At 35.2% G+C, this 24292-nt stretch overlaps 1 protein-coding gene across 4 annotated transcripts in view; it reads left to right on the forward strand.

Moving 5' to 3' along the window:
• Positions 1 to 24087, forward strand: part of narf (nuclear prelamin A recognition factor) — a 37218-nt gene extending 13131 nt beyond the window's left edge. For 2 of the 4 annotated variants that reach the window (XM_067575726.1, XM_067575730.1), the window contains exons 13-15: positions 32 to 130; positions 239 to 574; positions 754 to 1240. The gene's annotated coding sequence lies outside the window, so the exon portion shown is untranslated. Of the gene's footprint in view, positions 1 to 31; positions 148 to 238; positions 575 to 753; positions 1241 to 16831; positions 17165 to 23593 lie in introns of those variants that run through there. The other 2 variants (XM_067575729.1, XM_067575728.1) reach the window with 2 other exon arrangements.
• Positions 24088 to 24292: the final 205 nt, after the last annotated feature.

Consider the following 24292-nt stretch of genomic DNA (forward strand, 5'->3'; position numbering starts at 1 on the left):
AAAGTTATGTAGCGTTGTTTCTTTCTTCCAGTTTCTGACAACAGTGGAACTTCCAGGATGTCTTACTTGTGGATACATTTGAGTCTGCTGTGTGCTGCTACTATTCTACAAAGCAGTGCTTCAAATGGAGGTATTTTTAAATTGCTTGTACCAGAAATAAATAAAAAAATATATTAAGTATACTGTAAATGCATTATGTAATGAATTATTAATTATATCAATTTTTGCCCCTTTTCAGATGCAAACATGTCACTGAAGTGCAATGACACAGTGGAGGTTGTTGCTGGAGAAAATGTGACACTAAACTGCAGTATCATTTACAGGCCTGGACTGGAGTGTACAGGTGATCAATATCACTGGAGTAACTCAAATGGCGACATACACTGTAGCAGTAGCTTGATGAAACCCTTCTGTGGTTGGGACACTCAGACTTATGTGTATCTGACCATCTCAAATGTCATCAAAGAGGAGAATTACACCATTGTAATACATACAGAATGTGGCACTCCTAAAAAATCTATCAAAGTACGATTTAAACAAGACACGACCACACAACAAAACAATCCACTTACTCGTGAGTAGCTTTCAGTATCTTTAACTCTTTTAGCAAATGCATGTGAATGAGTGCATGTGTGCATTATTTTTATCCATTTTTATAAATTGAAAGTCTTGTTCGGACATACACAGAACAAGTTTGATTTAATCCACATGTTAAGATAATAATAATTGATTAATAACAATTTATCTTGCCAGGTATTATGCACCCTGAGGCCACTGAGCCACCGCTGAGCCACCATGTGATCACCCCTATATTGGGTATTTTTGTCACGCTTGCTGTTGTTGGTATTTTGTATTTCCTGTTTGGAAATAATAGAGGCGGACAAATCATCAGCCGAATGAAGAAGGAAAGGACTCAAGGAGGAGACGACAGAGAACCGAGAAATGAAAACTTGCTGATATCCTGACAAATTCTGAAATTTGTGTATAAGCATCTGTGTGTGTTCAAATATTTGTTGTTCATGAAAGATCCTCTTCACCCAGCTGGCTGTGTAGCTTCCTGCCTCTGAAAAATCACACATCATGTTTAACTTTTTATGGAGTTTTTTTTCCTTCCAATGACATTTTCAGAATTCTTTGGATCTTTGTACATATTGTGTAAATATGACATTTTGTGTTTGTACAGAATAAACCTTGTGAATAATATGATTCATTTGATTAAAGGGGCACTACACCAATTATACACATGAAGTTCAGTCTATTCATTATGAGGAAACAGCATTTGTGAAAACAGCATTATAATGTCTTCTGTGGCTCTGGTGGGAGCTTCCTTAAGTCTGAAGAAATAGCCCATGATGATGTAATCAGGGTTACTACAACTTGGGCTTGGAAAACAAATAAATAAACAAACAAAATAATAGGCTAATAATAATAGTGGATCGCCTGCTTTACAAGCTTTAAGACGCAGGTTACCTCAGCCACTGACACGGTTATGGGTTTCATGTATTTTTTCTACATAGCTTTTCCTGTTAATGTAGAATCACTGCAGCATGAACTATGAGCCATTCCTGTACAGTAGTGCCAAAACAAGTAATTAATGAGTTGATCTACAAAATCAATCAACAACTGTATTTTTATATTGTTCTAAATTGAATATCTTTGAGTTTTGGAGAGCTGGCGAGACATAAAAAGCAATTTTTAAGTGCCACTCAGCGCTTTTGTAAATTTTGGCAGGTCTTTTACACAGTTTTTGACATTTTACAGACTAAAGGATTGATAGAAAATGGAGGATTAATAAAAAAAACCTTTAAATTAATCAACAACTTTATTTTTATATTATTGTAAATTGAATGTCTTTGGGTTTTGGAGTTTGCAAGACAAGCAATTTGAAGACGTCTCCTTGGGCTTTTGGACATTTTGTCAGGCTTTTTTTAACAGTTTTTTTGACTAAAGGATTAATTGTCAATTCGGGAAAAAAAAGAAAACCTTTATTTATTTGTATATTCATTAGCTTGAAGTGGTTTCCAGTATTTCTTTAGTCAAATAATGAGAACAACAATTGAAACTTGCATAGTGTTAACTGAACAAGAACAGGCCAAACATAAAGATCTGGAAAATAAGGGAAATGATTTGAATGTAGAAAAAATGTAGAAAATAGAAATTTGCAGTGAAAACAAAAAACAAACTGTCAAACTAAATAACAACAAGGAAATGAAAATCATCAAAAAACCAAGATTCATTAGTATTTGTTTTGAATGTTGGTAGATAGCATAATCCAGCCATAAGAGGCTCTATAGATAACATTAATCATACATAAATGTATAAATATGTATATAAATATGTATATATGTGTGTGTATATATATATATATATATATATATAACAATTCTAAATGGACCTTGTGGTGAGATTGTTTTGTCAAATTTGCTTGCACAAACACACCACTTGTGACTACTTGACATGTTTCATACCTTTGACAAAAAACAGTGTATGCTAGTTTTTCATTTTAAAAAGTGGGATATATGATATGAAAAGACGTTTTGCAACAGAAGACTAGATTCTCCACATTTAACTATGATGATCATTAATGCACCTCACACACATTAGTATGGAAAGAAACAATGTTTCTAGAACTTTGAAAAATGTCCTCAAAACATGAACAAAAATAATTGGACCAACACAATAAACTACATATATATAAAGTGTGTCCAAACTTTTTACTGCTACTGTACAACCCCTACTATCAAAAACTGCATTTAGTCTAACAAATATATTCATTCATCCATTTATTATACCATTGAGCTCAACATGTAGATTATTTATATTACTGTTTTTACGAGTGTGACTTTATTTGCTTTTCTGCACTTGAAGCAATTAATGAATCACTATGAAGTTTAATCACATTTTGATGAGGGATAGATTCTCTCTCTGCTCTACTTTAGATTAATCAGTAATGCAGTGGTGAGAGAGAGGAAAACAGATTTAGTTTTAAGACGTGATGGAGGTGGAATGAGAGCTGCCTCTGGTTGGCTCCTGATTCTGTTTGGACCATCTCATCGTTCATGCTGGCACCATGAAGGACATGTAGAGGACCATGTTGCTCTACAGACCACTTAGTGAGAACTGAAAGTCTCAGTAGGTGCAGTTCTTCCATTTGGCCACAGGGGGGTGATGTCTGTAGTTCAAAAATGGTGGATCCCCTGTGCCAAACCTGAGCCTGAGGAGCAATAAGGGTCCAGAGTCCAGGAAAAACACACACCTGCATTTTATGATGCCAGTAAACTGTTGAGATAATGACTAACAAAAATGACGTACAAGGTTTCCTGATCAGCTAGCTGCTCTGACGCTCTGATTTGAGGGAGTCTGTAACAAGCGGGAACTATTTATTGATGCCAATCTAAAGAGCAATAAGCCACTAAGAAAACATTTAAGAAGCTTTTAGATGATCTGAACTTGTGAATACTGAATGCACATTGCAGGAGTCTAATGTATTTCAAGTCCAAACTGTCCAACATGAAACATGCTGTTTTTAGTTTGTGTCAAAGTTGTGTCCACTGTTCTTCACTGAAAGACAAGCCAATGTGTTCTCACACAGCAGCGGTCTTGCTCTGATAACTATGCAACAGTGTGATAGTCTTATCTCACCAGTCATAGTGAAAATAAAAGCTGTTGTGTGAGAGGTCAAAGATCTTGTAATTATACTTGATCACATGTTTGCTTATTACCAGCTCAGTGTTTGGTTGATCCGTCCCAGTGAAGATTCAGAGTGAGTATTTTTTAATGGTACATGTTTTCAATTGTATTATTGCTTTAAGTCTTTTGTTCCCATTCCACAAAGCAAACCATGACTAGTATTCTTAAGTTATATGTTGTTTGTGTTTTTGTTTTAAGATCAAAGCATACATGTCATACATGTTGAGCACTAAAGTATTAATAACAAGTGAGCGGTGTCGTCTCATTCATCTTTACTGATCTGATTTGGGCAATGGAGAGTTTGCAAGGCAAGCAATTTGATGTCTACTTTGGTTTTTGGACATTTTGACAGGCCTTTTTCACAGTTTTTTTGACTAAAGGATTAATTCATGATTCAAAAAAAAATCTCAATTTATTTGTATATTCAATAGCTTGAAGTGGTTTCCAGTATTTCTTTAGTCAACATAAAATAATAAGAATAACAGTTTAAACTTTCATAGTGTTAACTGAACAAGAACAGGCCAAACATATATATCTGGAAAATAAGTGAAATGATTTTATCTTTTTTTTGCAACAAAAAACAAACTGTCAAACTAAATAACAACAAGGAGATGAAAATCATCAAAAAGCCAACAAAAATAACATCTGTGTGAGATTCATCATAATTGTTTTGAATGTTGGAAGATAGAATAATGCAACTGTGTGTGTATGTATGTGTATATATATATATACACACACACTCACATAGGGCTGGATTATTGTTGTTGTTATTATTGTTGTTATTTAGTTTGACAGTTTGCTTTTTGTTTTCATTGCAAATTTCTATCGTCTACAATGATCTGCAATTCTGCTGAGGAAGACCATGTGATAGAATCAAAAGCTCCAGAACAGCTATTGACTGGACCTTGTGGTGAGATTGTTTGGTCAAATTTGCTTGCACAAACACACCACTTGTGACTACTTGACATGTTTCATACCTTTGACAAAAAACAGTGTATGCTAGTTTTTCATTTAAAAAAGTGGGATATATGATATGAAAAGACATTTTGCAACAGAAGACTAGATTCTCAACATTTAACCATGATGATCATTAATGCACCTCACACACATTAGTATGGAAAGAAACAATGTTTCTAGAACTTTGACAAATGTCCTCAAAATATGAACAGAAATAATTGGACCAACACAATAAACTATATAATTTAACATCCAATAATAACAATCTGCTCCACTGGTTTTAGATCAATAGATAAATGAAGCGAAGTGGCTTCAGTCAAACATTTGGACACATCTTCACATACACTTCAATGAGAATGTGTGTCCAAACTTCTTACTGGTACAGTACAACCCCTACTATCAAAAACTGCATTTAGTCCAACAAATATATTCATTTATCCATTTATTATAGCATTGAGCTCAACATGTAGATTATTTATTACTGTTTTTGCAAGTGTAACTTAATGGTGGAAACTGGAACAGAATCATTCCTATACAAATGCTCTTTAAATAATTTCCTTATATTTATCAATAGTCCCCTTACAGTGTTCATTTTTGGTCTTTTCATACATGAAAACATATAGGGAAAAAAATTAAATTTAAACTAACGGTAATTCTTCTTTCTTTTTACCCTACTCTTGTACCACATGTATGATGTGTGTGATGTGACAGCTGCGGCACCGTTGTCAGGTGTTGCGGTGCACCTCTGCAGGTCTGCAGAATGGGTGATTATTGTAACCACTGTGAAATAATCAGAAAATAAGGTTTTATTCCTCCCATTCACCGGCTTTCTCGTTACCACTGCTCTCTCTCTCTCTGTCTCTCTGTGTCTCTCTCTATCTCTCTCTCGTCTTTTTTAAAATGAGTCAAGAAGCCGTCAGCAAAGCCTAACTATATGTTTAAAGTTATCAAACAAAGACAAATGTCCTCAATTAGATGGTAATCTGAGTGAGAAATTAAAAAAGAAAAACAACTTATAATAATCACCCGCTTATATGATCATTTTGACCAAGTGATCACTATGAGCAGTTTCCACTGTATTTGCTTTTCTGCACTTCAAGCAGTTAATGAATCACTCTGAAGTTTATTCACACTTTGATGAGGGATGGATTCTCTCTCTGCTCTACTTTAGATTAATCAGTAATGCAGATAATCAGTTTGCGTCCTTCCTTCCTGTTGGAAAGAGTCATCTTTGATCTTTTTGCCTTTTTATGTGAAATCACGTGAGCCTTCCTCTTCAGCCGAACACACAAGTTGGTTGAATTGTTGCTTTATCAACCTGCTGCTGTACCAACAACAAGTTTCATGTTCAGTTTCAAGTATCAAAAGTATTTACAGATGCATATTATTTGTTCCCAGCTGTCACCTGAATCAACTGATGAGTTACATGAATGAAAATGACTCTTTCATGTATATGTTCATAGAGCAAAGTCATATGCACATGTTCTATTGATAACTTGATATAGTCTTACGTTGCTGAAATCTGGAGCAGGTTTTCTAGTCTCAGTGCAAATGACTGTCCAGTACTTTTGGTTCTATACAAGTATAGCGCGTTACACAGTCCTCACAATCCTTCACCCTGTTTGGAGCAACATTTCTCTATTGATTTCATCTGTGCTGGCAGGTGTACAGTCCAGTCTCATTAACCTCCAGGAAATTCCTGGAGGAGTGGTGCGTATGTTTAAAGCTGGATCTTATACTGTCACCATTCATGTTTCTCCATTCTGAGTCATGCTGAGTCTCACATAAGATCAAAGTAGTCTGAGTTATATATCAATCAATAATACCTGTCTTTCTGAGAGAGGTATTATTGATGTTATTACTGGAGTCTAAGGATAGGGGTTGTTGTATTGCTGTACAGACTGTAAAGCTCTCCGAGGATAATTAGTGATTTGTGATATTGGGCTAAACAAATAAAATTGACTTGAGCATATTAAATGGATTAATATGCACAGTTTGCTGAGAGGCTTCAATTCATTCATATCTTTTACTTTAGTAACAGTAGCAATACAACAATGGGTTTGTAAAAGTATAAAGTCATGCAGTCAAAATGTTCCTTTAGGAAACATAACTACTATAAACAAAGTATTCATTATGCAGAATGGCCCCTCTCACAATGTGTAGTAGTAGTATTACATTATTGGATTATTATTGTTGATGTATTTATGTGTAATCAGCCTTGTAATGTTGTACCTAGTTGAGTGAGAGCCAGTTGTTACCACTTCATAGAGTGATGTGTAGTTTCAACCAGTGCTTTCAAACTGTTTTTACCCAACATCCCTGTTAGCTTAGCTCAAGTAGTACTACCACTTTCTACAGCCCCATCTATCATGTTCCAAATTTTGTTCATTTCAAATCATTTTAAAGTCGATATTAAGTTTAACTACATAAAAGTGGATATTGTTACATTGGGTTTTTTCATGCAGTTGATTAGCTAAGTATTTCAACTGTTTATCCATTACTTTTAGCTATGTATTTCAAATGTTTACTCACTGACTAGTGTTATTAACTGTAACTGTATAAATTACCTTAATCCTTTTATCTAACTGTTTAAATCATATATCCAGTATTTAAGCAGCTTCTCTGCTAAGTTTTACATGGCTTTAAGGTGTTACAACTGGCTCATCTCTCTACAAGAAAGTGAATAAGCGTATCTCCCAAAATGTTCCTTTGATCAGTATGCTGTGAGGAAGCAGGATGACGTGTAAATTGTCAACAATTCTTTTGAATGGAAACATAAATCTAAGAAGAAATATTTCACTAAAGACAAACGTCAAATTATAATACAAAAGACAAACTCTGTCCTAAAAGTTGTTTCTTTCTTCCAGTTTTTGACAACAGTGGAATTTCCAGGATGTCTTACTTGTGGATACATTTGAGTCTGCTGTGTGCTGCTACTATTCTACAAATCTGTGCTTCAAATGGAGGTATTTTTACATTACTTGTACCAGAAATAAATATACATACAAAATATATTAAGAATACTGTAAATGCATTATGTAATGCATTATTAAATATATCAGTTTTTGCCCCTTTTCAGATTCAGACGTGTCACTGAGGTGCAACGACACAGTGGAGGTTGTTGCTGGAGAAAATGTGACACTGAACTGCAGTATCATTTACCGGCCTGAACTGAAGTGTAAAGGTCAAAAATATCGCTGGCGGAACTCACATGGCAGCATAGAGTGTAACAGTCGATTGATGAAATACATCTGTGGTTGGGACAATCAGACTTATGTGTATCTGACCATCTCAAATGTAACCAAGGTAGAAAATTACACCATTATATTACAAACAGACTGTGGTTTTGCTAAATTAACTGCAATCAAGGTACGAGTTCAACTGCACTCCAGCATCCATGGTGAGTAGCTTTCAGTATTTCAGCAAATGTATGTGAATGAGTGTATGAGTGTATTATTTTTATCCATTTCTATCAATTGAAAGTATTGTTCTGACATACATAGAACAAATTGGATTTAATCCACGTTAAGATAATAATAATTGATTAATAAGAATTTATTTATTTCACATGAACATGACAGTTTACACAACTTTGCATTTGGATAGTTTGACAGTCTTGTTTCACAGCAAATAGAATCAGCAATATCGACGCTCTCTTTTATACAAGTTCAACTGAAGTCCATCTTTGCAGGAAAATGTCCATCTTCATTTGCAATTTTGCTGTCATATATTCCATTATATAGACTTGTTTCAGTCTCTGAGTCCATTGAGTTTGTGTCAGCAAAAGTGTTTTCCTCCAATTTATAGTTATCATTTTCCCCACAATCAGTAGAAGTATGCGTAGTGTATATCTTTGGTCTTTACCTGTTTCATTTTCCCACATTTCCTTCAACACAAAGCTGAGAATGAGCCTTTATCGAACAAAGAAACTATCAATGGAGTCCTGAAAAATCTCCTGTCCTCTATAAGGACATGAAGGGTATTTTCTGCCATGTCAGCCGTAGATATGGGAGACATGGTTTTTAGTTGGAAAGTGTTTCTCTGTTACCCTAATAAAATGCTTTTCAACACTTGTTGGGTCTCTACTAATCTTTTCCCACTCCGTATGGCTTTTGATGCAGTGCCTTATTTGTAGATATCGGAAGTTGAGCGAAAGATTTCATTTCACTACCCTCAAATAGCTGGTTTACTGTACTCATGCCTTTCACTGCCCACCGTCTGAATCTACTATCCAACATCAGTGGAAGAAAATCGATATTGCCAGCAAATGACACGGCTCTTGACAAGAAGAGTGCTTCACCCAAACTCTCTCTAACCATTGCCCATACTTGCAAAGGGTGTCTGATCTATTCGTTCTTTATTTTCTTTACTTTTTATTCAAGAAAGGTAAGACTGACAGACTTATGCCCTGGGCTGAACTCTAATAACAATTTATCTTGCCAGGTAATAAGCATCCTGAGGCCACTGAGCCACCGCTGAGCCACCGCCAAGTGATCACCGCCATATTGGGTTTTTATGTCACCCTTGCTGTTGTGGGTATTTTGTATTTCCTGTTTGGAACTAATAGAGGCAGACAAATCATCAGCCGTATGAAAAAGGAAAAGATCCTCTTCACCCAGCTGGCTGTGTAGCTTCCTGCCTCTGAAAAATCACACAGTCATGTTTAACTTTTTATTGAGTTTTTTTTTTTTTTTCTTCCAATGACATTTTCAGAATTCTTTGGATCTTTGTACATATTGTGTAAATATGACATTTTGTGTTTGTACAGAATAAACCTTGTGAATAATATGATTCATTTAATTAAAGGGCCACTACACCAATTATACACATGAAGTTCAGTCTATTCATTATGAGGAGTACTACTCTATTTGTGAAAACAGTATTATAATGTCTTCTGTGGCTCTGGTGGGAGCTCCCTTAAGTCTGAGAAAATAACCAATGATGATGTAATCAGGGCTACCACAGCTTGGGCTTGGAAACTACAAAAAAAAAGATAGTGGAAAGCCTGCGTTACAAGCTTTAAGACGTGGGCCTTTATTAGTCAGGGCAAAGTCTAATAAAAGATGCTACTGAGTTGCATTATGGGAAATGTAGGATCCAGCATTTTCAGAGCTTGACCCACACCAGGTATTCCAAATCAGGAGAACTATTGCTGTATTGATTTTGATCATTATTCTTTTAATATGTCACTCACAAGTCCCCAGTTTTATAGAAGTGAAATACAACAATACAATACAACATGTCTTTTAATGTCAATCAATTCAGTCTACAATAAAAATGTAATAATTATTAATATAGTATACTGTGTGTACTATAGATTGTGGTGCAGGTTACCTCAGCCACTGACACAGTCATGGGTTTCATGTATTTTTCCTATATAGCTTTTCCTTTTAATGCAGAATCACTGCAGCATGAACTATGAGCCATTCCTGTACAGTAGTGCCAAAACAAGTAATTACTGAATTGATCAGGCAAAATCAATCAACAACCACTCAATTAAAAACGGGATAAATTCCAAATGAATGAGTGAGTCCAAACAGCTCACTCTAAGTTCAACAAGCAAACTACCCACTGCCATTATATGATCTCTGCTGCATTCTTGTTAAGGAGATAAATTCACACAACAGCCACAGAGAGAAACATTTCACCATCAGAGATGAAATTAGCGACCAAAGGAACAGAGAGAGAGAAGCTGTATCTAACTCACTTATCTGACATTGCAGTCATGTGGCATATGCCACATAACTGCAATGTCGACTGCGCCTGGGACCTTTGTTGCATGTCATGGCCCTCTCTCACCTCCTTGATTCCTGTCTGCCTTTCCACCAACAGCTGTCCAATAAAGGCAAAAATGCCCAAAAAAATATCTTAAAGTAATATCTTTTCCTGCTATGACTAATCAAAATGTCTGCTATTAAAACAGCCTATTCTGCACAAAACATACAGATTGGGAATCCAAAGTAAATGTGATAGTGTTTTTTTATTGTTTTTTATTGTCGAGTTTTTGCTGCACTGGCTCACTCAGTAGGTCATCCAGTGCGCCTATGACACTGCCAAAGCTGCCAAGCAACTAACTAACCAAAGAAAACAACAACTAACTAAAACCCCAAAAAACCCACTTCTGATACACCCAAAATACAACTTGAAACAACCCCAAATGATGTTGCTAATTTCAACTTAATCAGTGTTACCACCATTTTTTGTTTTCCTATATTACACATAGAAATATTCACATACATTCCTTGAGGTGGGAAAATCTTACAATGCAAAATAACTGATCGATCAAAAGCTTTATTTATCACATTTTTATACACTCTACCTGCCTACTTGTCTGACAACTGGACTTATTTGTTTACATAATACAGTATGTTCTATGCTGATATATTGTGCATGTTCATGACATAAGTTATGTCAGCTTCTGTACATGAAACTGTTGTAGTTGATGCAACATCTCTTCAAATAAAGTTTTGTCAAAAACAAGTGCTTCCGTATGATGTAATAAGACACAGCAGCTAATAACCACTCAGTAAAAACAAGAGTCATTGTCACATTTCCTTTGTACACCACATCATTCCTTTTTAAGCATTCATGTGACAGTCAGCGTGTCAGTCAGTCAGGCTGTTGCGTTTTTGGCTGACTCTGCAGAGGCTTACCTACAGCCCAGCTGGCAGGATGAAAGTCCAGTGGTGGAGCTGTGTGTTGGGATTACTCTTCCTGCCCACTGAGGTAACACTCAACACTTGGACAGGTGAGTGTGTGTGTGGAAGAGAAAAAGAATGAATAGGTTTGGGTTTGAAGAATCAAAAAATGAAGCTGTCTTCTAAGATGAGTTTGAGTCATCTTTTCCTGTTTTAGTGTGACTGGACTTTGCCAAAATACATGTTGACAAGCCACAGTTCCTCTGGGAGAATGTGTTTTGGACAGATGAAACATAATTAGAGCTTTCTGGTAAATCACAATAACCCTATGTTTACAGATGAAAAAATGAAGCCTTCAAAGAAAAGAATACCATGCCTACATGGAGGAAGTTCAGTGATGTTTTAGTTTTGCTTTGCTGCCTCAGACACTGGGTGCCTTGAATCTGTGCAGGGCACAATGAAATCAGAAGACTATCAAGGCATTTTGGAGTGAAACATACAGCCTGTTTTCAGAAAGCTGTGTCTTAGCCACAGGTCATACATCAAAAAGTACCCAAGAGTGGATGAGAAGAAAATGTTGGACATTCTGAAGTGGCTGATATGAGTCCTGATCTGAATCCCATTGAACATCTGTGGAAAGAGCTGAAACTTGCAGTTGGTAGATGGAACCCATCAATCCTGAGAGAATTGGAGCAGTTTGCTCAAGAAAAGTGAGCTGAACTTCCAGTGGAGAAGTGTAGAAACCTTATTCAGAGTTACAGAAAGTGATTGACTGCAGTTTTTGCTTCCAGAGGCTTTGCCACAAAATAATAAGTCAAGGGAACCAATATTTTTGGCCATGCTGTTTTCATTTGTTTTATTGTGTTAAATAAGAGAAAAAACACAAAGCCAAAGCCACCCATGACTAGTATTTTTAAGTTATATGTTGTTTGTGTTCTTTGTTTTACAAGATTAAAACATACATGTCATACATGTTGAGCACTAAAATATTCTGACAAACAAGTGAACAGGTGTCGTCTCATTGAACTTTACTGATATTCTGAAAAGTGAATGTGTTGTTAAAATGTGAACATTTGATGTCTAAACCTTTCCAGTTAAAGGATTACGTACAAGGCTAAAAACAGCAGCCCACATTTTGGAGCATTAATTAAAATCAACATTCAAAACAACTTTTAATTCTGATCTGAATTTCACTGATCAGTGATTGGATGTGTTTGGGTTTGTTTCTGTTCCTCAGATTTAATCTGACAGTTGTGTAATGTTAAAGTTGCATTTAGAAATGTATTTATGTAATTTTTCCAGTGCTGTGAGCACCTGCATGGCTAGATGCCACTACAGTTAAGTGAGTATTTTTGTTTGGGTTTTTTGTAATTTGGGTGAACTGACTGTTTAAAGGTGCTTAATGTGTACAGTGTACAGCCACTAGTGACAAAACAATTGATTGGTAAGTTGATCTACAGAAAATTAACTGACAACTTTATTTTTATATTATTGTAAATTGAATATCTTTGCAAGACAAGCAATTTGAAGACGTCACCTTGGGTTTTTGACAGGCCTTTTTTTGACTAAAGGATTAATTGACAATTTGAAAAATGTATTTGTGTATTCATTAGCTTGAAGTGATTTCCAGTTTTTCTTAAGTCAACATAAAATAATGAGAATAACAATTTAAACTTGCATAGTGTTAACTAAACAAGAACAGGCCAAACATAAAGATCTGGAAAATAAGTGAAATAACATTCTGCTCTGCCGGTTTTAGATCAATAGATAAATTAAGCTAAATGGCTCTAGATATGAATATTTACAGTTTGATGAGGGATGGATTCTCTCTCTGCTCTACTTTAGATTAATCAGTAACGCAGATAATCAGTTTGCATCCTTCCTTCCTGTTGGAAAGAGTTATCTTTGATCTTTTTGACTTTTTATATGAAATCACAGGAGCCTTCCTCCTCAGCCGAACACATGAGTTGGTTGAATTGTTGCTTTATCAACCACAGTACTAACTGTCACTGCTGTACCAACAACAAGTTTCATGTTCAGTTTCAAGTATCAAAAATATTTACAGATGCATATTATTTGTTCCCAGCTGTCACCTGAATCAACTGATGAGTTACATGAATGAAAATGACTCTTTCATGTATATGTTCATAGAGCAAAGTCATATGCACGTGTTCTATTGATAACTTGATATAGTCTTACATTGCTGAAATCTGGAGCAGGTTTTCTAGTCTCAATGCAAATGACTGTCCAGTACTTTTGGTTATATACAAGTATAGAGTGTTACACAGTCCTCACAATCCTTCAACCTGTTTGGAGCAATATTTCTCTCCCTCTCTCCCTCTCTCTCTCTCTCTCTCTCTCTCTCTCTCTCTCTCTCTCTCTCTCTCTCTCTCTCTCTATCACACCCTTTCTTGATTTAATCTGTACTAACAGGTGTCCAGTCTCACCAACCTTCAGGAAATTCCCCTGGTACGGTGTGTACGTGTAAAGCTGGATCTTATACTGTCACTATTCATGTTTTTCCAGTCATTCTGAGTCTCACATCAGAACGAAGTAGTCTGAGGTAAGCACCTGTCTCTCTGAGAGACGTATTATTGATGTTATTACTGGGGTCTAAGGACAGGAGGTGTTGTATTGTTGTACAGACTGTAAAGCCCACCGTGGATAATTAGTGATTTGTGATATTGGACTAAACAAATAAAATTGACTTGACTATTACTGTTATAAGTTTTTGCAAGGGAGATTGTATTTGCTTTTCTGCATTTGAAGCAGTTAATGAATCACTGAAGTTTATTCATGTGTATATGGAGGATATTAAATGAATTAATATGCACAGTTCACTGAGAGGCTGCAATTCATTCATATCTTTTACTTAAGTAACAGTAGCAATACAACAACGGGCTTGTAAAAGTATAAAGTCATGCAGTCAAAATGTTTCTTTGGGAAACATAACTACTATAAACAAACCATAGTACAAGCATCAAGTAAAAGTATTCATTATGCAGAATGGCCGCTTTCACAGTGTGTAGTAGTAGTATTACATTATTGGATTATTATTGTTGTTGCATGTATGTGTAATCAGCCTTGTATCTGAATCTGAATAATTACGAGTAATAATAGTTGTCCGATGAATGAAGTGCAGTAAAATATATATCCCGCTGACAGGTACAGGTGTACGGTTGATAGAAAAAGTGCACATACCCACAAACTGGAACTTGGGTATTTCCACCACTGGTGTTATCTGAGTCAGTGACTGGTTAACACATTTTGAGTTTGAGTTAATCATAAATCCTTAACAAATATGAGATAGTAGAATATTATAAGAAAAGACACACTGCTTCTTTGCAACCTCAGCAATTTACAGCACAAATGTAAATATAAAAAAGCCCTTATAAAGTCATACTTGATGAGAGAGCTCACATTACATTTGAACAATTGGCCACACTTTTAAATGAGATCTGAGTGATGTATTATAACTCATGCATAATGCCCTGCAGCTGTTATCATAACCTTGCAAAAGGTAATGTGACAAGATTTAATGCATTACAAGCATGATCACCATGCATACTTACATGGTCAAATATTACAGTTTTTTATAATCATTCATTTTACATGAAAGATAATATTCTGAACAAGTAAATGAGTTCTCTGTATCTAAAGTGCAGGTTTTAATTCCTTCATGACACTTTATTACCTTTTTCTACTGAAATAAGAGTGTACAGATATGTGTTGTGCTTCACTCATCAGTCTGTCTTTCTGCTGTTCAGAACTTACACAATACATTAAAAAATATGAAGATTAAGTAGCCTCCAATCTATTCCTGATGAGATTTTGAGTATTTTCTTCTTTTTTTAAGTGTGGTTAAGGAGGCAGGTAAGTATGAAGGTAGGAATAAGAAGGTGTGTAATTCCTGGAAACTGGTGCCTTACTGAGAAATCCAGGACTCAGGAAGTTGCTGCAGTGACAGTGTTGCTGCACAGTTCGCTGGGGGCGTTTCTTTCAGTGAGGCTGTCATTTAGTGTCACCACTTTGACTTTCTGTTTGCGGTCTCTCAAAATTTGGTTTGTTTTAGGATCAACACACAGTATTATAGTGTACCTGCTTCTATATAAACAGTTCCTTGTTTGCACAATGTCACACTTACTATCTGTTTCACTTCCAGAGAAAACTTCTGGTTTATGACTGTAGCTATGAAACATAATGCATTATGCAGGCTTAGAATGAATCTCATGATGCATTATGCAAATGCAGTGGTTTGTAGATATCATTAATGCAGTCCATATATGGACTTCATGCAAGAAGTTAGTCAGTAGAACTAAAAAATAGACCTTAGACCATTTCCAAACTGCTCTGCAGTCAACTATACCTCTGAAGTAAGAATTACCTCTGTCAGTGTAAAGTTTAATGTATAATAAAGTCCACAAGAAACATGATTAAAAGATAAGCCCTAATAGTTTCAAACATTTTACCCTGTCACTCAAACATAACATAAGCAGCTAAATTAAATCTCAAACCCACAAATCTGCAATGCACTGTTAAAAGGATAGTTTGACATTTTGGGAAAATGCTTATTTGTTGTTTTTTGTTGGGAGTCACATAAGAAGATTGATACCACTCCCATGTCTGTATATTAAATATAATGCCATAACCAGCAGCTGGCTAGCCTAGCTTAGCATAAATACTGGAAAGAAGAGGAAACAGCTAGACTGACTGTCCAAATGTATCAAAATCTACTTATCAACACCTCTTAAACTGACTAATTAACACATTATATCTTGTTTGTTTAATCCACACTAAAACCAATGTGTAAAAATGACGTGTGGTTTTACAGGGGGTTATATGTGGGACTATGTCTTGGGCGAGCACAATGAAGAAATACTAACAGCATACAAATGCTTGTATTTCCCAAAATGACGAAGAATTAAAATATACTACTTAAACTGTTGCAGTTTAAAAAGTTACCAACTTATCATGAGACTAGCCGTTTCACCCTGTTTTCATCCTTTGTGCTAAGCTAAGCTAATTGTCTGCCGGCAGTAGCTTCATATTTACTGTACACATTAAGAGTTGCATCAATCTTCTCATCCATCTCTCTACAAGAAAGTGAATAAGCGTATTTCCCACAAAGTATTCCTTTAATCATTTTGATCAGAACAGCGCGAGGAAGCAGGATGACGTGTGTAAAATGTCATGAACTTGTTTGAATGGAAACTTAAATATAAGAACTCCAACAATTTTAGATTATTTGAAGAAATATTTCACTAAAGACAAACAACAAATTCAAAAGCAAAAACCAAACTCTGTCCTAAAAGTTATGTAGTGTTGTTTCTTTCTTCCAGTTTCTGACAACAGTGGAACTTCCAGGATGTCTTACTTGTGGATACATTTGAGTCTGCTGTGTGCTGCTACTATTCTACAAAGTAGTGCTTCAAATGGAGGTATTTTTACATTGCTTGTACCAGAAATAAATACAAAAATATATTAAGTATACTGTGAATGCATTATGTAATGCATTATTAATTATATCAATTTTTGCCCCTTTTCAGATTCAAACGTGTCACTGAAGTGCAACGACACAGTGGAGGTTGTTGCTGGAGAAAATGTGACACTAAACTGCAGCATCATTTACAAGCCTGGACTGTGTACAGGTCGTCAATATCACTGGAGTAACTCAAATGGCAACATACAGTGTAGCAGTAGCTTGATGAAACCCTTCTGTGGTTGGGACACTCAGACTTATGTGTATCTGACCATCTCAAATGTCATCAAAGAGGAGAATTACACCATTATAATACAAACAGACTGTGGCTGTCCTAAAAAATCTATCAAAGTACGAGTTAAACAAGACATGACAACACAACAAAACAATCTACTTACTCGTGAGTAGCTTTCAGTATCTTAAAGTATTTTAGCAAATGTATGTTAATGAGTGCATGTGTGTATTGTTTTTATCCATTTTTATAAATTGAAAGTCTTGTTCAGACATACACAGAACAAGTTTGATTTAATCCACATGTTAAGATAATAATAATTGATTAATAACAATTTATCTTGCCAGGTTATGAGCATCTCGAGGCCCCTGAGCCACCGAGACACCATGTGATCACCCTCATATTGGGTATTTTTTTCATGCTTGCTGTTGTGGGTATTTTGTATTTCCTGTGTGGAACTAATGGAGGCGGACAAGTCATCAGCCGAATGAAGAAGGAAAGGACTCAGGGAGGAGACGACAGAGAACTGAGAAATGAAAACTTGCTGATATCCTGACAAATTCTGAAATTTGTGTATAAGCATCTGTGTGTGTTCAAATATTTGTTGTTCATGAAAGATCCTCTTTACCCAGCTGGCTGTGTAGCTTCTTGCCTCATGTTTAACTTTTTATTGAGTTTTTTTTCCTTCCAATGACATTTTCAGAATTCTTTGGATCTTTGTACATATTGTGTAAATATGACATTTTGTGTTTGTACAGAATAAACCTTGTGAATAATATGATTCATTTGATTAAAGGGGCACTACACCAATTATACACATGAAGTTCAGTCTATTCATTATGAGGAAACAGCATTTGTGAAAACAGCATTATAATGTCTTCTGTGGCTCTGGTGGGAGCTTCCTTAAGTCTGAAGAAATAGCCCATTATGATGTAATCAGGGTTACTACAACTTGGGCTTGGAAAACAAACAAATAAACAAACAAAATAATAGCCTAATAATAATAGTGGATTGCCTGCGTTACAAGCTTTAAGACGCAGGTTACCTCAGCCACTGACACAGTCATGGGTTTCATGTATTTTTTCTACATAGCTTTTCCTGTTAATGTAGAATCACTGCAGCATGAACTGTGAGCCATTCCTGTACAGTAGTGCCAAAACAAGTAATTAATGAGTTGATCTACAAAATCAATCAACAACTATATTTTTATATTGTTCTAAATTGAATATCTTTGAGTTTTGGAGAGCTGGCGAGACATAAAAAGCAATTTTTAAGTGCCACTCAGCGCTTTTGTAAATTTTGGCAGGTCTTTTACACAGTTTTTGACATTTTACAGACTAAAGGATTGATAGAAAATGGAGGATTAATAAAAAAAACCTTTAAATTAATCAACAACTTTATTTTTATATTATTGTAAATTGAATGTCTTTGGGTTTTGGAGTTTGCAAGACAAGCAATTTGAAGACGTCTCCTTGGGCTTTTGGACATTTTGTCAGGCTTTTTTTAACAGTTTTTTTGACTAAAGGATTAATTGTCAATTCGGGAAAAAAAAGAAAACCTTTATTTATTTGTATATTCATTAGCTTGAAGTGGTTTCCAGTATTTCTTTAGTCAAATAATGAGAACAACAATTGAAACTTGCATAGTGTTAACTGAACAAGAACAGGCCAAACATAAAGATCTGGAAAATAAGGGAAATGATTTTTTATCTGAAAATGTAGAAAATAGAAATTTGCAGTGAAAACAAAAAACAAACTGTCAAATTAAATAACAACAAGGAAATGAAAATCATCAAAAAACCAACAAAAATAACATCTGTGTGAGATTCATTAGTATTTGTTTTGAATATTGGTAGATAGCATAATCCAGCCATAAGAGGCTCTATAGATAACATTAATCATACATAAATGTATAAATATGTATTTATATATATATAAAAATAAATAAATGTATACAACTCTGTACAACTCTGCTGAGGAAGAGAACAATTCTAAATGGACCTTGTGGTGAGACTGTTGTGTCAAATTTGTTTGCACAACTTAACATGTTTCATACCTTTGACAAAAAACAGTGTATGCTAGTTTTTCATTTAAAAAGTGGGATATATGATATGAAAAGACGTTTTGCAACAGAAGACTAGATTCTCCACATTTAACCATGATGATCATTAATGCACCTCACACACATTAGTATGGAAAGAAACAATGTTTCTAGAACTTTGAAAAATTTCCTCAAAACATGAACAGAAATAATTGGACCAACACAATAAACTATATAATTTAACATCCAATAATAACAATCTGCTCCACTGGTTTTAGATCAATAGATAAATGAAGCGAAGTGGCTTCAGTCAAACATTTGGACACATCTTCACATACACTTCAATGAGAATGTGTGTCCAAACTTTTTACTGCTACTGAACAATCCCTACTATCAAAAACTGCATTTAGTCTAACAAATATATTCATTCATCCATTTATTATAGCATTGAGCTCAACATGTAGATTATTTATTACTGTTTTTACGAATGTGACTGTATTTGCTTTTCTGCACTTGAAGCAATTAATGAATCACTCTGAAGTTTATTCACACTTTGATGAGGGATGGATTCTCTCTCTGCTCTACTTTAGATTAATCAGTAATGCAGATAATCAGTTTGCGTCCTCCATTCCTGTTGGAAAGAGTTATCTTTGATCTTTTTGCCTTTTTATGTGAAATCACCTGAGCCTTCCTCCTCAGCCGAACACACAAGTTGGTTGAATTGTCATTTTATCAACCTGCTGCTGTACCAACAACAAGTTTCATGTTCAGTTTCAAGTATCAAAAGTATTTACAGATGCATATTATTTGTTCCCAGCTGTCACCTGAATCAACTGATGAGTTACATGAATTAAAATGACTCTTTCATGTATATGTTCATAGAGCAAATTCATATGCACATGTTCTATTGATAACTTGATATAGTCTTACGTTGCTGAAATCTGGAGCAGGTTTTCTAGTCTCAATGCAAATGACTGTCCAGTACTTTTGGTTCTTTACAAGTATAGAGTGTTACACAGTCCTCACAATCCTTCACCCTGTTTGGAGCAACATTTAAATGTTGAGGGAGAGATAATTATCTCTCCCTCTCTCTCTCTCTCACTATCCCTCACTTTATGTTCTTCTGCCCTTTATTGATTTAATCTGTACTGGCATGTGTACAGTCTCACCAACTTTGAGGAAATTCCCCTGGTACGGTGCGTATGTTTAAAGCTGGATCTTATACTGTCACCATTCATGTTTTTCCAGTCATTCTGGGTCCCACATCAGAACGAAGTAGTCTGAGGTAAGCACCTGTCTTTCTGAGAGAAGCATTTATGATGTTATTACTGGGGTTTAAGGACAGGAGGTGTTGTATTGTTGTACAGACTGTAAAGCCCCCCGTGGATAATTAGTGATTTGTGATATTGGACTAAACAAATAAAATTGACTTGACTATTACTGTTATAAGTTTTTGCAAGGGAGACTTTATTTGCTTTTCTGCATTTGAAGCAGTTAATGAATCACTGAAGTTTATTCATGTGTATATGGAGGATATTAAATGAATTAATATGCACAGTTCACTGAGAGGCTGCAATTCATTCATATCTTTTAATTAAGTAACAGTAGCAATACAACAACGGGCTTGTAAAAGTATAAAGTCATGCAGTCAAAATGTTTCTTTAGGAAACATAACTACTATAAACAAACTATAGTACAAGCATCAAGTAAAAGTACTCATTATGCAGAATGGCCCCTTTTACAGTGTGTAGTAGTAGTATTACATTACGGGATCATTATTGTCGTTGCATGTATGTGTAATCAGCCTTGTAATGTTGTATCTGGTTGAATGAGAGCCAGTTGTTACTACATTTTTTTATTTTTTTTTTATATTTTTTTTATGTGGCGTTAAGGTGTTCCAACTGGCTCAGGTTGGTAGGAGGTGTGTACTGTGCAGTAGCTGGTAGCTTACTATTATTGTGACAATAAATTTACTAAAAAAAAAAGTAGCACACTTATTTGTAATTCTATTTGATTATGATGATATTATGGTGATGATGATTATCAGCAAATAATTTCTCCTAAACTGTGTGATTATATTTCTTTCGTCATGTCATAATTTGTATTTTTTCAAATTAGTAGAGCTGATCCTGAATCTTCCCAACTACCCCCTGGCAACTGAATAAGTACCTGTTGGGCTACTTGGGGTACAAGTACCCCTGGTTGGGAATCACTGGTTTAAAATGCATCATATTTTATAAGTTAATCATATGTTTTGTATGTGAAATCTGTATACGAATAGATACGAGTAATAATAGTTGTCCGATGATTGAAGTGCAGTAAAATATATTTCCCGCTGACAGGTACAGGTCTACGGTTAATAGAAAAAGTGCACATACTTACAAACTGGAACTTGGGTATTTCTACCACTGGTGTTATCTGAGGCAGTGACTGGTCAACACATTTTGAGTTTGAGTTAATCATAAATCCTTAACAAATATGAGATAGTAGAATATTATAAGAAAAGACTCACTGCTTCTTAGCAACCTCAGCAATTTACAGCACAAATGTAAATATAAAAAAGCAGTATATAATATATATAAACAGTTCCTTGTTTGCACAATGTCACACTTAATATCTGTTTTACTTCCAGAGAAAACTTCTGGTTTATGACTGTAGCTATGAAACATAATGCATTATGCAGGCTTAGAATGAATCTCATGATGCATTATGCAAATGCAGTGGTTTGTAGATATCATTAATGCAGTCCATATATGGACTTCATGCAAGAAGTAAGTCAGTAGAACTAAAAAATAGACCTTAGGCCTTTTCCAAACTGCTCTCTAATCAACCATACCTCTGGAGTAAGAATTACCTCTGTCAGTGTAAGGTGTAATGTATAATAAAATATATAAAAAACATGATTAAAAGATAAGCCCTAATAGTTTCAAACATTTTACCCAGTCACTCGAACATAACATAAGCAGCTAAATTAAATCTCAAACCCACAAATCTGCAATACACTATTGAAGGGATAGTTTGACATTTTGGGAAAATGCTTATTTGTTGTTTTTTGCTGGAAGTCACATGAGAAGATCAATACCACTCTCATGTCTGTATATTCAATATAATGCCATAACCAGCAGCTGGCTAGCCTAGCTTAGCATAAATACTGGAAAGAAGAGGAAACAGCTAGACTGACTGTCCAAATGTATCAAAATCTACTTATCAACACCTCTTAAACTGACTAATTAACACATTATATCTTGTTTGTTTAATCCACACAAAAACCAATGTGTAAAAATGACGTGTGGTTTTACAGGGGGTTATATGTGGGACTATGTCTTGGGCGAGCACAATGAAGAAATACTAACAGCATACAAATGCTTGTATTTCCCAAAATGATGAAGAGTTAAAATATACTACTTAAACTGTTGCAGTTTAAAAAGTTACCAACTTATCATGAGGACATGTCTGAGACTAGCCGTTTCACCCTGTTTTCAGCCTTTGTGCTAAGCTAAGCTAATAGTCTGCCGGCAGTAGCTTCATATTTACTGTACACATTAAGAGTTGCATCAATCTTCTCATCCATCTCTCTACAAGAAAGTGAATAAGCGTATTTCCCACAAAGTCAAAGTATTCCTTTAATCATTTTGATCAGAACAGCGCGAGGAAGCAGGATGACGTGTGTAAAATGTCATGAACTTGTTTGAATGGAAACTTAAATCTAAGAACTCCAACAATTTTAGATTATTTGAAGAAATATTTCACTAAAGACAAACAACAAAGTCAAATGCAAAAACCAAACTCTGTCCTAAAAGTTATATATTGTTCTTTCTTTCTTCCAGTTTCTGACAACAGTGGAACTTCCAGGATGTCTTACTTGTGGATATATTTGAGTCTGCTGTGTGCTGCTACTATTCTACAAAGCAGTGCTTCAAATGGAGGTATTTTTAAATTGCTTGTACCAGAAATAAATATACATATAAAAATGTATATTAAGAATACTGTAAATGCATTATGTAATACATTATTAATTATATCAATTTTTGCCCCTTTTCAGATTCAAACGTGTCACTGAGGTGCAACGACACAGTGGAGGTTGTTGCTGGAGAAAATGTGACACTAAACTGCAGTATTATTTACAGGCCTGGACTGAAGTGTAAAGGTGAAAAATATCACTGGAGTAACTCACATGGCGACATACAATGTAACAGTAGCTTGATTAAATCCTTCTGTGGTTAGGACAATCAGACTTATGTGTATCTGACCATCTCAAATGTCATCGAAGAGGAGAATTACACCATTGTAATACAAACAGACTGTGGCTTTCCTAAAGAATCTATCAAAGTACAAGTTAAACAAGACATGACCACACAACAAAACAATCCACTTACTCGTGAGTAGCTTTCAGTATCTTTAACTCTTTTAGCAAATGCATGTGAATGAGTGCATGTGTGCATTATTTTTATCCATTTTTAAAAATTGAAAGTCTTGTTCGGACATACACAGAACAAGTTTGATTTAATCCACATGTTAAGATAATAATAATTTATTAATAACAATTTATCTTGCCAGGTATTATGCATCCTGAGGCCACTGAGCCACTGCTGAGCCACCGCCAAGTGATCACCCCTATATTGGGTATTTTTGTCACGCTTGCTGTTGTGGGTATTTTGTATTTCCTGTTTGGAACTAATAGAGGCGGACAAATCATCAGCCGAATGAAGAAGGAAAAGCCTTGGGGATGAAGATGGAGATGACAGAGAAACGAGAAAGGAAAACTTGCTGATTTCCTGACAAATTCTGAAATTTGTGTATAAGCATCTGTGTGTGTTCAAATATTTGTTGTTCATGAAAGATCCTCTTTACCCAGCTGGCTGTGTAGCTTCCTGCCTCTGAAAAATCACTCTTATCTTTTTATTGATTTTTTTTCCTTCCAATGACATTTTCAGAATTCTTTGGATCTTTGTACATATTGTGACATGTAAATGTGACATTTTGTGTTTGTACAGAGTTAACCTTGTGAATAATATGATTCATTTGATTAAAGGGGCACTACACCAATTATACACATGAAGTTCAGTCTATTCATTATGAGGAGTACTACTCTGTTTGTGAAAACAGTATTATAATGTCTTCTGTGGCTCTGGTGGGAGCTTCCTTAAGTCTGAGAAAATAACCAATGATGATGTAATCAGGGCTACCACAGCTTGGGCTTGGAAACTACAAAAAAAAAAAAAAAAAAAAATGGAAAGCCTGCATTACAAGCTTTAA

This window comes from Thunnus thynnus, chromosome 20, assembly GCF_963924715.1.
Source record: "Thunnus thynnus chromosome 20, fThuThy2.1, whole genome shotgun sequence".
NCBI classification, from domain to species: Eukaryota; Metazoa; Chordata; class Actinopteri; order Scombriformes; family Scombridae; genus Thunnus; species Thunnus thynnus.